The sequence below is a fragment of the Paramormyrops kingsleyae genome, chromosome 2, assembly GCF_048594095.1.
Source record: "Paramormyrops kingsleyae isolate MSU_618 chromosome 2, PKINGS_0.4, whole genome shotgun sequence".
In the NCBI taxonomy this organism is placed as follows: Eukaryota; Metazoa; Chordata; class Actinopteri; order Osteoglossiformes; family Mormyridae; genus Paramormyrops; species Paramormyrops kingsleyae.
Window position 1 is genome coordinate 29680086 of NC_132798.1, and position 12709 is coordinate 29692794.

A 12709-nucleotide genomic window follows, 5' to 3' on the forward strand; every position below is an offset into this window, starting at 1 on the left:
ATCCATGGAATATTTCATTCATTGGCTGGTACAGTATTTCTCACCAAAGATACGAAGAAAATTTATAATGCGTACAGTATGCTCCATTCTAATGGCAGCATTTATTATACTATGTCTATTGGCAATACAACAAAAAAATGTGAACTGTTAGTCCACGCATCGATGATTTATTATTGGATAGCCGCTGTACCATCCATTTTCCATAACCTCGTATCTAGTTCAGAGTAGGTTTTAATCGTTCATGAATCCAAGGAAATATAGGGCATAATTCTGGGGGACACTGGGCGGGAAAAAAACCCATGCAAACACCAGGAGGACACTACTCACACACCAGGGTTGGGGTAATTTCCAAATGCATTCATCAATTCCAACCCAGATCAGGAAATGGAACTCTAGTTGGGACTGGGGAAAAAACTATGGGGAACAGGATTGGAATTGAATTCGAATTTCAAGGAAACAAACTCCAACTCCAGTTCCCCTTCCTGATCTGGATTGGAATTGATGAATGCATTCCAGAATGGACCCAACTCTGGCACACACAAAGGAGAGTTGTGAGGCCACAAACCCACACTGAATCACAATGCTTCTCTCTGTATACCTGTTTTGATGCTGCACTTAATTTCAGTGTGCTAGTTAAATTTTTTTTTAATAAATGCATATATTCATGACAAGTTGTTACTGTAGGCTACAATGAATAAGTAGAAAGCAAGGCAACATTTCTACCATTATATTTGGCATAAAGTTTTTTGGGTTTTTTTGGTCAGTTCACATATATTTAAGTTTGAGGTGTGGGCTCTGACTGGACTGTCGGGACAATGGGATGTTTCAAACATGCCTTAGTTGCTTTGGTTGAAAGGCTTTGGAGTATTGTATTGTTGAAATGTTAAGATATGCTTCAGCTTTATTGAGGGCACTAGGTTTCCCTCCTCATATATATATATATATATATATATATATATAGTTGCAGTTGTTCTCCTAAGTTAATTTTTCGGCACTATGCTCCTGTCCTATTTGCATATTCCCAGCATGCTATTAGAAGGGAACGTCTGAGCTTTAATGTGTTTAATAGTTTCCATGTATTTACCTGCATACCCTGAAGGGATGGGGTAATGTCCATGCTGGCTTGTGAACAGTCCTTTTGTAAGATAGCTACATTATCAATAAAGAGCAAAACTGTTTTTATTATGTTGGTCATGTTGGTCCTTCATTTTCCCACCATTAGTGTTCAAAAACATTAATTCCCTCTTTATTCCGCCTTTAGTGCCATTGTCCATGCAGAAAGGACATACCATGTTGTTGCGGCAACATTAAGTATAATTTTTTTTTAGATAATTGGCTGAGCCGATACTACACCAAACATATATTTTATAAATATGATCACAAAGGTTCAGCCTTGGCTTAGTCACACCTAAACACATTGAGGTTGACTTAGGATGTCTTCTTGCTTAATTAAGACAAAACAAAATGTTTTGGTTTTTTTGGGGGGGGAGGGGGGGGGGGGTAACTACTGCATAATGCCTATCCTCTGTCATAAAGGCCTGCAAAGGACCTAAAAGGTTTCCTTTGGTTTCATGGTAACCATCCTGCAAAGTGCCTTACTTATATTTTTGTTATCATGCAACTATGGCCTGATCAGAGCATCATTCCTTAACAAATTTTGTAAAATCTTTATATACCACTGATTGTATCTTTCAGTAATAATGTTCTACCATCAGGATAAACATTTTTTAATTATATACTGTACTTGGCCATGGCTGTCATACTACACACTGTGTACTTTAAAACAAACAAACCATCACGGAAATCATCCAGAATTAGTTGATTTTATTTTGATCCAAGGGAACCACTTCACATGATCTCAGGATGAGGCAAATTGGCACCTAATTAGTGGGTTCAATTCCTAGCTCTGGGTGTATGAGTTCTCATGGTGTGCCTGTGCATATTATCTCTGTTTCTGCCTGGTTTTATTCCAATAGTCTAAAAGCATGCAGTTAGATTTGTACTGGTGCAGTTGTGTATGTGCCCTACGATGGACAGACATCCTGTCTGCAGCGTTGTGCAGCCTTCAGCCCGATGCTGCCTAAAATATGCTCCAAGATCACTTAGTTCTCCGTGCTAGAAGATGGATGGACAATTCGGAATATTGTTGGTTAAATCTAGAGATAGCACTTATTTAATACACACTATCAGTATCGGCCTGATACCAGCAAAAAATGGTGGACCGAATATGGGAGGGGCAGGGGAGTAAGAAACCAGTCCGATTTTCCATCAGAGATAAGTCGAGCTTGAAAATTCGCGAAAATGCTTGTAGCCTCACTGCGACACACCGTAAACAGCAGTGAGGGTCACGTGACGGCTCGCTGTTTAGCACCGCGTGTGTGTCGGAACTGCAGAGTGCACTGTATGTAAGGCTAGTGCTGATTTTTATTAAGTCTGAACATAATTGTCACCTCCAGGAGCAAATTTTCTTACAGTCATGTGTTTTCATAAACAAACAACCAAACAAGCAAAAAAAAATATATATTATACTAATAAAACCGAATGTCCTTTTTAAATTATAGGCCTATATTGTGCGTAATATCTCCATTTAGCGTTTACGTTAGCCAAATGCCTATGCAGAAAATTACATTACATACAAAATTGGATGTAATGCACCAATTATGCATGAGTAACAAGTAAAATCAATGAACTATGGCCTGGGTCACTGACAGTCTGTAAGGGCATGTAATGGTCTGCAAGGAAAACCCCTGGGTACATATCACTTGCATCAGCTGAAATAATAGATATTTTTAAGCATCCAGTAGTATTGAACCTAATTTATAAAATCAGAGAAGGGAGTGGAAGTAATTCTCATTGCATTTGTGAACCCACATGTGTATTGCTTTGACTTGCTTGATACTTTCTCATTTGATATCCTTGCTTTGTCAATAGCATGATGCAGTGTAATCTTCAAGCAGCCAAGAACTGCAGGTGTGGGCTGTTCATTAATTCACTCTGTGCCTTCTAATTCAACCACCAATGTCCACTAAAAATCTATACTGCAGTACACTGCGGTAAATCCTTCTACAACGTACAACATGTCAAAGCAGAATAGCAAGACCCCACAATAATGGATGAAAATGCATATGCGGAAATCAGACTATTGGCTAACTGTTTGAGATTCAGTTAATCATCCAACATTCTAAAAATATCAGGATCATTGTTTTTGGTTTTTATGAATGGGAAAATAGTTTGTGCAAATTTATGTCAATTTAAAATACCAAAATTACATTCATTTATGTTTTCTTCCTACGATTCTTTTGTTTCTAATTAATGTTTTTGTTGCAATGCTCAACAAAAACATCTGTGATTAAGTGGAGTCAGAAAAACACTGACAGTGTATATTTATTGACTAAGAAATGGATGCTTCTAAGAACAATCTGTTTGTAAAGAACCTTACAAACTCCTATCAGCATCAAGGTTTGGTTTCTATATGGAATGTGATGGAGGCTCACTGTGATCTTATTTGAGGCTAACCAGACCAAGAGTGAGTTCTAGTACAGAAATTGTATTCCTTGAAATAGAATTACTGTAAATACATGGTGTATCATTTAAATAATTCTTAAGTAACAATTTTTAAAATGTTACTTAAGATGCCTATTCCATCCATCCATTTCAAACGATTTATTTTGGTCACAGTAATGGGGGATGTTCTGGAGCCTGATGAGTTTTACTATCTGTATCTGGATGAAGTTATCTTGAACTGGTTTTCTTTCCTCTGAGCATTTTCTGAGTCTGACCAGTGCTTCTAAATGGTTAAACAGATGCATATAGGCATGGGCGTAAATCCCGGGGGGGACGGAGGGGACATGCCCCCCCCCCATCCGAGGGTTGTCCCCCCCCCCAAAAAAAAAATAAAAATAAATCACACTCTATTGTGAAAAATATATGTATGTATACCTAAAATAATTGTGTAAGCAGAAAAAAAAACAAACGCAAAAAATGCATTTAGAAATAGTTGAGTTCCCCCTCCGCTTCCTCACAGTGGTTTAGCCAACTGCCTGTTTTCCCAGTTCATCTCACCTACTCTACACACACGAGTCAGGTGTGTGGCTGCGGCTCAATTAATGTTGAACTCCAGTAAGGAGAGTATTTTATTCACTTTAAATTAAACGATTCTCTTTAATGTAGTTGATGCAGACTCTTTCATAAATTAGTTGCGGCAAAATGCTGATTACCGATGTAATTTTCCATGAATCTGCTATATTAGCGATTAAAATATTACTTATCTAGTTAACGTTAGCTTGTTTACAATAGCTTGTTGCATAGTGCACTGCAACTAACACGCCAAAGCCGTTTCCCATGCATTGTTTTATTTGTGACGACTTGGCATAATCTTAACTTAACATTAACGGCCACAATTAGCATATTGTTTAGCTGTGCATTTACTAAATGAGCACTGTGCTACGTCCGAACTGACCCCACTGTATTTTTTTGTATAATCGATTTCTATTATGCATTTAAACAGTCATGTTTAAATTTTATTGTATGTTGATGGCTTGACTGTAAACAACGTAACAAACAATGTAATAAATAGTTTTGAAGAAAAATCTGCTTTGTCATTGAACCTGAGAAAAACTTTGAAAATAACCATAATGTCTCCATGCTACAATAATAATGATAGAAGCAAAGTTTTTCACTGTGGGGACATATCTTTATAAGTACAATTTGATTGTATTATTTGTGTCCCCTTGCTCATGAGAAATTTTATATTTATTGTCCCCCCTACTGTTAAATGAAATTTACACCCATGCTTCCAGTCTCTTTACGTGACAGAATACTTTGCCTGATCAACATGGACCCAGATGCATTGTCAACCACAGAGGCTCTGGATCAGATCGCTCAGTTGAATTAGTTGAACGGTGGTGGCACAACTACAGCAAAGTCAGCAGCAATGTCACTGCCCCGGGCCCCTCTACAGGTATGTCCCTGGACTGGGGTACCCATTGCAATTCTGTATAAGTAAAATGGTAAACTGGACCATTGTTGATCCTTTATGATGCAGTGCGGACTCTACATCGACCACCGCCAGTCCAATTCTCACTGCATACACTTTGCCATCTCTCTCCTGACCGGCCAGGTGTGGGAGGGGGCAACTGCCCTGTACTTTCAGGAATACGTGGTAATTATTCCAATCAAGTTCCCAAAGAAGTGGTACAGTGTCTCAGTGGGTGGCACTGTCGCCTCACACCTCCAGAGTGAGGAGTTCGCATCCCACCCACACTCAGTGTTTGTGAAGATTGCAGATTTCACCCTTTACTCGAGAGACTTGAGGTTATGCCAACTGGTATTTCTGGTATGTGTGACCTGTGATGGACCTTGTGCTGACTGGCTCCAAACTCTCTGTAACTATTCTGGATAATATTTGGAAAATGGATGGATTTGTAATCTTTTCTGCCTTCGTGAAACAATGATACTTAATCTATTTAGTGAGGATCACAAAAGAAATAATAGAAGTATTGCACTGCCTGCGGTTCCACTGTAACATAAATCCTAGAAATAGAGCAACTACCCCTCTCCCAGGTTATTACTCACAGTAAAAGTGATGTTCTACTTTTCAAAGTAATGCATTCAAAATAAAAGGAAATTTTACAGATAACAGCAGTACTAGTCAACCCTTTAGTTAAAACAGGTGGCTGCACGTAGTGGCATATTCAGATGGAGTGCTGAATTAACTTGGTTTTCATATAACTTTACCATATAAAAATACAGCTTTTCCAGCTTTATTACCTCTGATAATGCTAGTTCCTGCTAAACAATAAATCTGATATCTGATATCTATCTAAACTTCTCCAAAAAAGCCAATATGTAACCCAATTCTACATTTAATTGCTATGATTACTGTGTATGTGCATACAATAGTGATCAAAATTAGGGAACAAGTGAAATTATTATAAATTTAAATTATTGCAACTATTGAACTATTTGCCTAAGTTACTGAAATCAACTTTGGATCAGTTCTCCTCTGCCCACACAATATGGCTTGGTCATTGTGGAGTGAGCTTCCAGTCCGTATTGTCCCAGATGATGAGACCCTGCCAAGACAAATTCTTGCCCTGTCCAGAATTGACTTCATGAGCAATTCCAGCTACGGTGTTGAATCGATCCCCCACCGAGAGCCTCCCTATCATCCTGTTCTCTCGTGTGCCCGTCTTCTGTAAGCAACTAACCTTTTTTGGGAATTTAAATGGTTTCTTTCTAGACTTTCGAAGAAATGTAGCTCTTGGAATGACTGATTTATCTTCCAATAGTTAAGAGGGTCACTCCATCAGCCTCAGAGGTGGGATGTTCAGGTCCAGGAAGTATAAATCCAGTCCAAGGTTTTGTTTCAACCAACCAGTTGAGTACTCTAACTGGGACTCTTTATACTCAAGTGGTTGGTTGAAACAAAACCTTGGACTGGATTTGTACTTTCTGGACCTGAACTTTCTTGGCTCTGATCAGACTTCATCTCAACCAGAGCATGTGAGCGGAGTGGAGCGGAACTATTTTCCAGTATGTTCAAATTCACCAGATAACACATTAACCTTTTTTCCTTTTTTTTCTTGTCTTAAAATAAAGAAGTCCGTAGGTTGCAAACATCCAAATAAAACTTAAGTGTATTATACCCTTCCAAATATTAATATCGACATCGCATGTTATGCACATACGATTCGTAAGATAGATTAAGATAAGGTTTTTCATACGAAGCTGAAGTTGGTTTCATATTCGGCAGTTTCCTATTCGCAAGATCCGTTCCACCTTAAACAGACGTAATACATGTTCTGCCGTATTCACAGCAATTTTTCTGATTAAAATCAAAACGTCTGTTAGAAAGTCAAATGGCATCTGTTAGAGCAACTATTGCACTTATTATATCCAAAGATTGAAGATATGCTACTGTAGAATTTTTAAATAATGCCCTCTGAATTTGGCATTTATTCCCCTTAAGACCCATTGGAAATCAATGTGTGATCTGCCATATTTACAACAATTTATCTGGTCAACATCAAAATATTGGTTCAAAACCTTAATATGATCTCAAAGTAACTATGGTAGATCACACATTGATTTTCAATGGGAAAAAAATGCCAAATTCAGAGGACATTATTTTAAAAATTCTACAGTAAAATATCTTCACACTCTGAATATCCAAACATCCAAATTAAGCTTAAGTGTAGTACTTGTTCTCTCAGATGGTATTAAAGTTTTGAACTACCAGGCTAATGCTGTCATGGACTCGGGGCATAGTGCAGGCAGGAAATGCGGTGTCGATCCACTTGCGGCTCAGAGACTGACTAGAGTTTATTGAAATGAACAAAGAACACAAGGGAAATGCACAAAGAAACAGCACCAGGGTCAAAGGCACAAAAGAAAACTACAAGTAGCAAAGGTGGGAAGCAGGGCAACACCAGGAGCAGAACTAAGACAACAGGCAGAGTAACATTAGCACAGCACATAATACATAATACACACCTGATTCAACTAGGCCTACTTCTGCTAATTACTACACAGCTCTTGAGCCGAATCATTTGTGGTGGAACAGGGAAAGAGCTAAAGCTACACAGAGCTCCGACCCTCCAGGACTGGAGTTTGACACCCTGCCCTAAGCTATGCCGCAGTCCAAGGAGCAGGGGAACACACAAGGGTTAGACAAGGGAGTGAAAAGGTGGGATGGTCAGCGACACCTGCTGGTTAAACAGGGTAGAGACACAAAGGGTAGGGTCGGACGGATGCTGACTCTGACACACGTGGCTGTGAGGCTATTCCCTGCACCGCTGTGTGTACGATGTGCGATGCATGCATAAATGGACTGGTTCGGTATCGGAAATATGTGAGACTGACCAGCTGGTCTCCAGTCAGTCTTTGTAATATGAAATATTTCCATACAGGGGAAAAATAATGCCTTTTCGCAACCCGTTCCTGTTCACTTTTCCCCTTTTCAGTCATTTTTTGTTTGATTTCTCACAAATGCTCCACACAGTCTATGAGTAAGCCCAATAGCGAGGACAAGAATGATTTAGTCTCAGAGAGCGCATGCAGAGCTTGTGCAAAAGCAGTGGCGGTAAACTTAGACTGATAATTTTTATATAATAGGTAGGCCTAATTTTGAAAAGGAACTATGATTAAAATTGCAAACCCTGCTGAAAAAAAACAGCATAATGCATGCTGATAATACAAACATACAGCCGCAGAAAAAATTAAGAGACCACAGCATATTTTTTTTGTTTCACTCATTTCTCAATTCATGGGCATGCATCTGTGAATAATAAATATTTTTCTGCAAACTGTAACCTGGTTCTTCTCTGTTTCTCATTAATGAAGGGCTTCTTCCTTGCTTTCTGGGACTTCAGTCCTGCTTCTAGGAGTCTGATACAAACTGTCCTAGCAGTGCATGTCACACCTGCACTTAATGTTTCCCATTCCTGCTGAAGGTCACTTGATGTCATTCTTCGATTCATGAGGCACTGTTGGATAAGTTGATGGTCATCTCTGGCATCACAAAGTTGCTTCTGCCCTCTACTTGACTAGTTAGTCATTCCCAGTGTCTTCTGCTTCACATTATTCTTGTTTACTGTGGTCTTTGATATTTTGAGCATGGAGGCATCCTGCTACTCAGCATAGCCTCTTCTGCCAGCAGAACCACGATTAAACCAGGATTTAAAGATGCAGATTTGTTTAAAAACATAGAGCGGTCTCTTATTTTTTTCCTCGGCTGTATGTTGTATTTTGGTGCTGTTGGATCAGCATCATTACTGAAATATTGCTGATGGACCAGCTTCATGTGCAAGTAGACCAACACAGTTATGCTGGCTCACCAGCTACACTATTGCGGTCCATGGGATGTGACAGCTGCATGTGCATGAAATGCCTGTCAGGGCGGCACCGTGGCGCAATGGGTCACACTGCACACTGCCGCGTCATGTTTGTGGAATTTGCATGTTCACCCTGTATGTACAGTACGTGGCTTTTCTGCGGATCCTCTGGTTTCTTTCCACTGTCCAAAAAGCAACTTATGTAGATGAATCGGTGTGCCTAGACTGACCGTGTGTGTGGCTGAGTGTGCCAGCAGTGGTTTAGCGCCTCGCGCTAAATATATTATAATTATATTATATAGAATTGATAGTGACTGCACTAATTTTGATTGGAGACTTTTTAAAAATTTCTTGTATAAACCTTTTATTTTCTCATTGATGAAATATGATTCAAATGCATCTCTTCTATTTGTGTTAGAATAACTTTTAATGTCACTCATTCTCTAATTTAGATTACTACTGCAAACTCTTATATAAACTCCTCAATGTTTAGTGGTCCTTAGACACATACATAGGCCTATATAGAAGATTTAAGGCTTTCAAGATCTTTATTGCTAACTAATAAAAATATACACCATTTAAAGATGCTATAAAAATATGCTACTTTTTACAGGTGAGGACTAGGGCAAATTCCAGACAAGGAAATGTATTCAGATGTTCTTTCTTTAAAACAGAATTCAGAGATTGAGCTATTGCACTTAGCATAGGAAAGCTCTCTCTGGACATCCTTGGTGAATGCTGATGCAGTGTCTTCAGAGATTCCTTGACAACTGCTCCTGAATCAATTGAGCAAGATTCAATTACACATCCAGGCATCCTGATAGCCACATTAGCAGGACAGTGCCACAGTCTTACAGCCTTGTGCTAGTCACTGTACATTTACCATGAACATCAAAACTAACAAAAAATTGTTTTGAACAACAGCAGAACTGTTGTAAGTTTTTAACTGCAATTCAAGATTGTTTAGTGTTTTTTTCCCCTAGCTAAAAATGTAGCAACATCCAAATTACAGGCGAAACTTTCCCACTCTGACGCAGGCTTCCTGAAGGCACAGAATGGCAATTACAGCCATATGTGCAGCTCTTATAAATAGACCTACGCAAGAACAACGCCTGGAAGGCATAACATACAGTAAGGCTCTTTTCAATATATCTCACTACCTTCTATGTACTGTAAAACAAACTCCAGCTTTAACCCTACATTTTGACAAATAGATGGATAGTTGAAATAGCTTAGATATATATAATCAGGAGAACAAGTACAAAAGGCTCTTGGTGCATGAAAACACAGTGCTGATAAATATCTGGGCAATGTTCACGGGGAAGGGACCAGGTGGGTGCAAGATGCAGAGGTGTGTCCTGCAGAACCTCAACTGCAGGACAGAATTTTTCTAAGGAAGCTGTCTGAGGCTCCAGCACACAGAGTAACTATATTCAAATTAACCACACGGCTTCTTTAATGACCAGGGGGTGTTCCCCAAAGCAGGATTTCTCAGTTAGCTGGGTTAATTTAAGCTAGAAGTCATAACTGTCCAATAAGAGTTTAGGTCAGGAGCAATCCTATTAGAAAACATGACTTCTAGCTTAAGTTAACCTAGCTAACTGAGAAATCCTGCTTCATGGAACACCCCCTTCCAGGAAAAGCAGAAAACATCAGCATTAAGTTAATACAAAGCCACTCTGTTTACTCAAATCTGCCATTCCTCTAATGTTGCATGAGAACGGGCCATTAAAACCCAGTACAGTTAATGTCGCAAACATAAAATCGAGCCATAATTAAGATTAACAAAGAAGATAAGAGTTATGTATGTTATTGGTTCACATACACACTAGATGACTGTCTGTATCAGAGTGCTAATACCAATTGCAGAAGACATTAACTAAAACTTAACCTCTTTGTATCTCTTTACGCATAATATGATCTGAAAACCAAGATTCAGACTAGAGTTGAGAGTAAACAGTGTTTTAAATGGTCTATTATCAAACCCAATGTATAGTCAGACAAGCAATGTGATAGCTTCCCACTTTGTTGGTCTCAGTGCGGAAACTTGAAACTGCATATTAAATCATCATTAAATCACTTTGAATGCAATCGGCTGACAATGGCTGGTGATGTTTTCCGAAGAACATCAAGACCCACTATATAATAGATGATGCTAAGAGCACTTAAGCAGGTGATTCCTAATCTTGGGACTTCAACTTTAGCATCCAATTGAAGATCATTGAAGGCCCCCTTTAGGGACTGTGTAAAGTACAGAAAGTGGTACGATGGATAAATGCTCAATGCTGAAATGTCAGTTAAGATTGAGATTTACTCCAGATCAGTAGATCATCGAAAAGAGAATTCCATCTGTATACTGAGCATGAACCAGTACTGAAACAACATCCATCATTAAACACAACAAACAAGCACAACAGCTTCATACAATTTTGGCTTAAAACCAGAAAATCAGGAGATGTAAAATTTACCACTCAACATCTCAGGAAAACTTGCCTAGCAACACTCTTAATTAAAAGCAGTATTTCCCTATTACAATGCAAGAGTCCTTACAGGTATGTCACTTTAGTTTTAAAGTGTTGTGCTTTGAAAATTAAGCTAAGAAAATTTCATTTTCTCTACATTAAACACAAGTTATTCCAAAAATTTTAAATAATCAATCATTATAGATCAGCATTTCCCAATCTGGTCCATGGGGACCCAGAGATGGTCCATGTTTTTGCTCTCTCCCAGCTCTGTGCCATAAAGTCCACATTTTTGTACTGTCTCTGGACTGTCTGGCAGGGAACTTGGAGGGAGAAAAAACGTGGGCTGTCTGTAGGTTTCCAAGGATCGGATTGGGAATCACTGCTATTGATAATGTAAAGTACCAGTCGAAAGTCTGGACACACCAAATGAAAATCATTTGTTTTTTTGACAAGATAATAACCCTAAGCACACCTTGAGGTTATACAATAAGTAATATTATGTAAACAAGGATAGAGATGGAGTGCTGTGACTGATGACCTGGCCCCCACAATCCCCTGACCTAAACCTTATACAGCTGGTTTGAGATGAGCTGAATTGAAGACTAAGAAGCAAGGGAGCCAAAATGTTCCCAGAACTTGTGGAAACTCTTTCAGGACTATCGGAGAAGCATTCTCAGTGACTTTTGAATGGTGGTGTACATAATGATATATATAATCAAGTGAAGTTGGCTTCACTGTCATACCATCCACATAAACGTATAGAGTGGCACGAAACAATGCTCCCACAGGACCAAGGTGCAACATACAACAACAATCAAGAGGGAAAACCTTTTTTTGTTTTGCACTAACTGAAAATAGTATTAAAGTAATATATTTTCTATCTTTTTATTTTATTTTCCAGCAGGCCACATTAAATGGAATTATTAAACACAAAACTTCAAACTGCATTTAAAAAATTCAACATTAAGGTGTAAAAAGCTCAAGACGCTACATCATGTAACCCAGGCCATTAATTAAGATTAAGATGTGATTGAGAATTAAATTCGTGCGTTAAATCCTAAATAGTCACAAACAGCCTTGTAAAGAGCAGCTTTGGGTTAATGTATAAACATTCTCCAAAAAAGTGCAATACCCCATATAACCCTACAATAAAGGCAGTAATTTGGAAGAAAAAAAGCAACATACTTAGCATATATGAATCTTTCATTTGCATTACCTGTAAACTCAGGGCAATCTGTCGAATGTAAATCATGTTGAGATCCTCCAGTATATGTAGTTTCTCCTCCATTTCTGTGAATTTGTCAAATGACATCCCTCAGGTACTAATCCAGTAATCAGCAAAACTTATTTGATCATTGACCCAATTTTAATTGTCAGAACCTCGGAAAAGGCAGGACCATTGTTTGGATC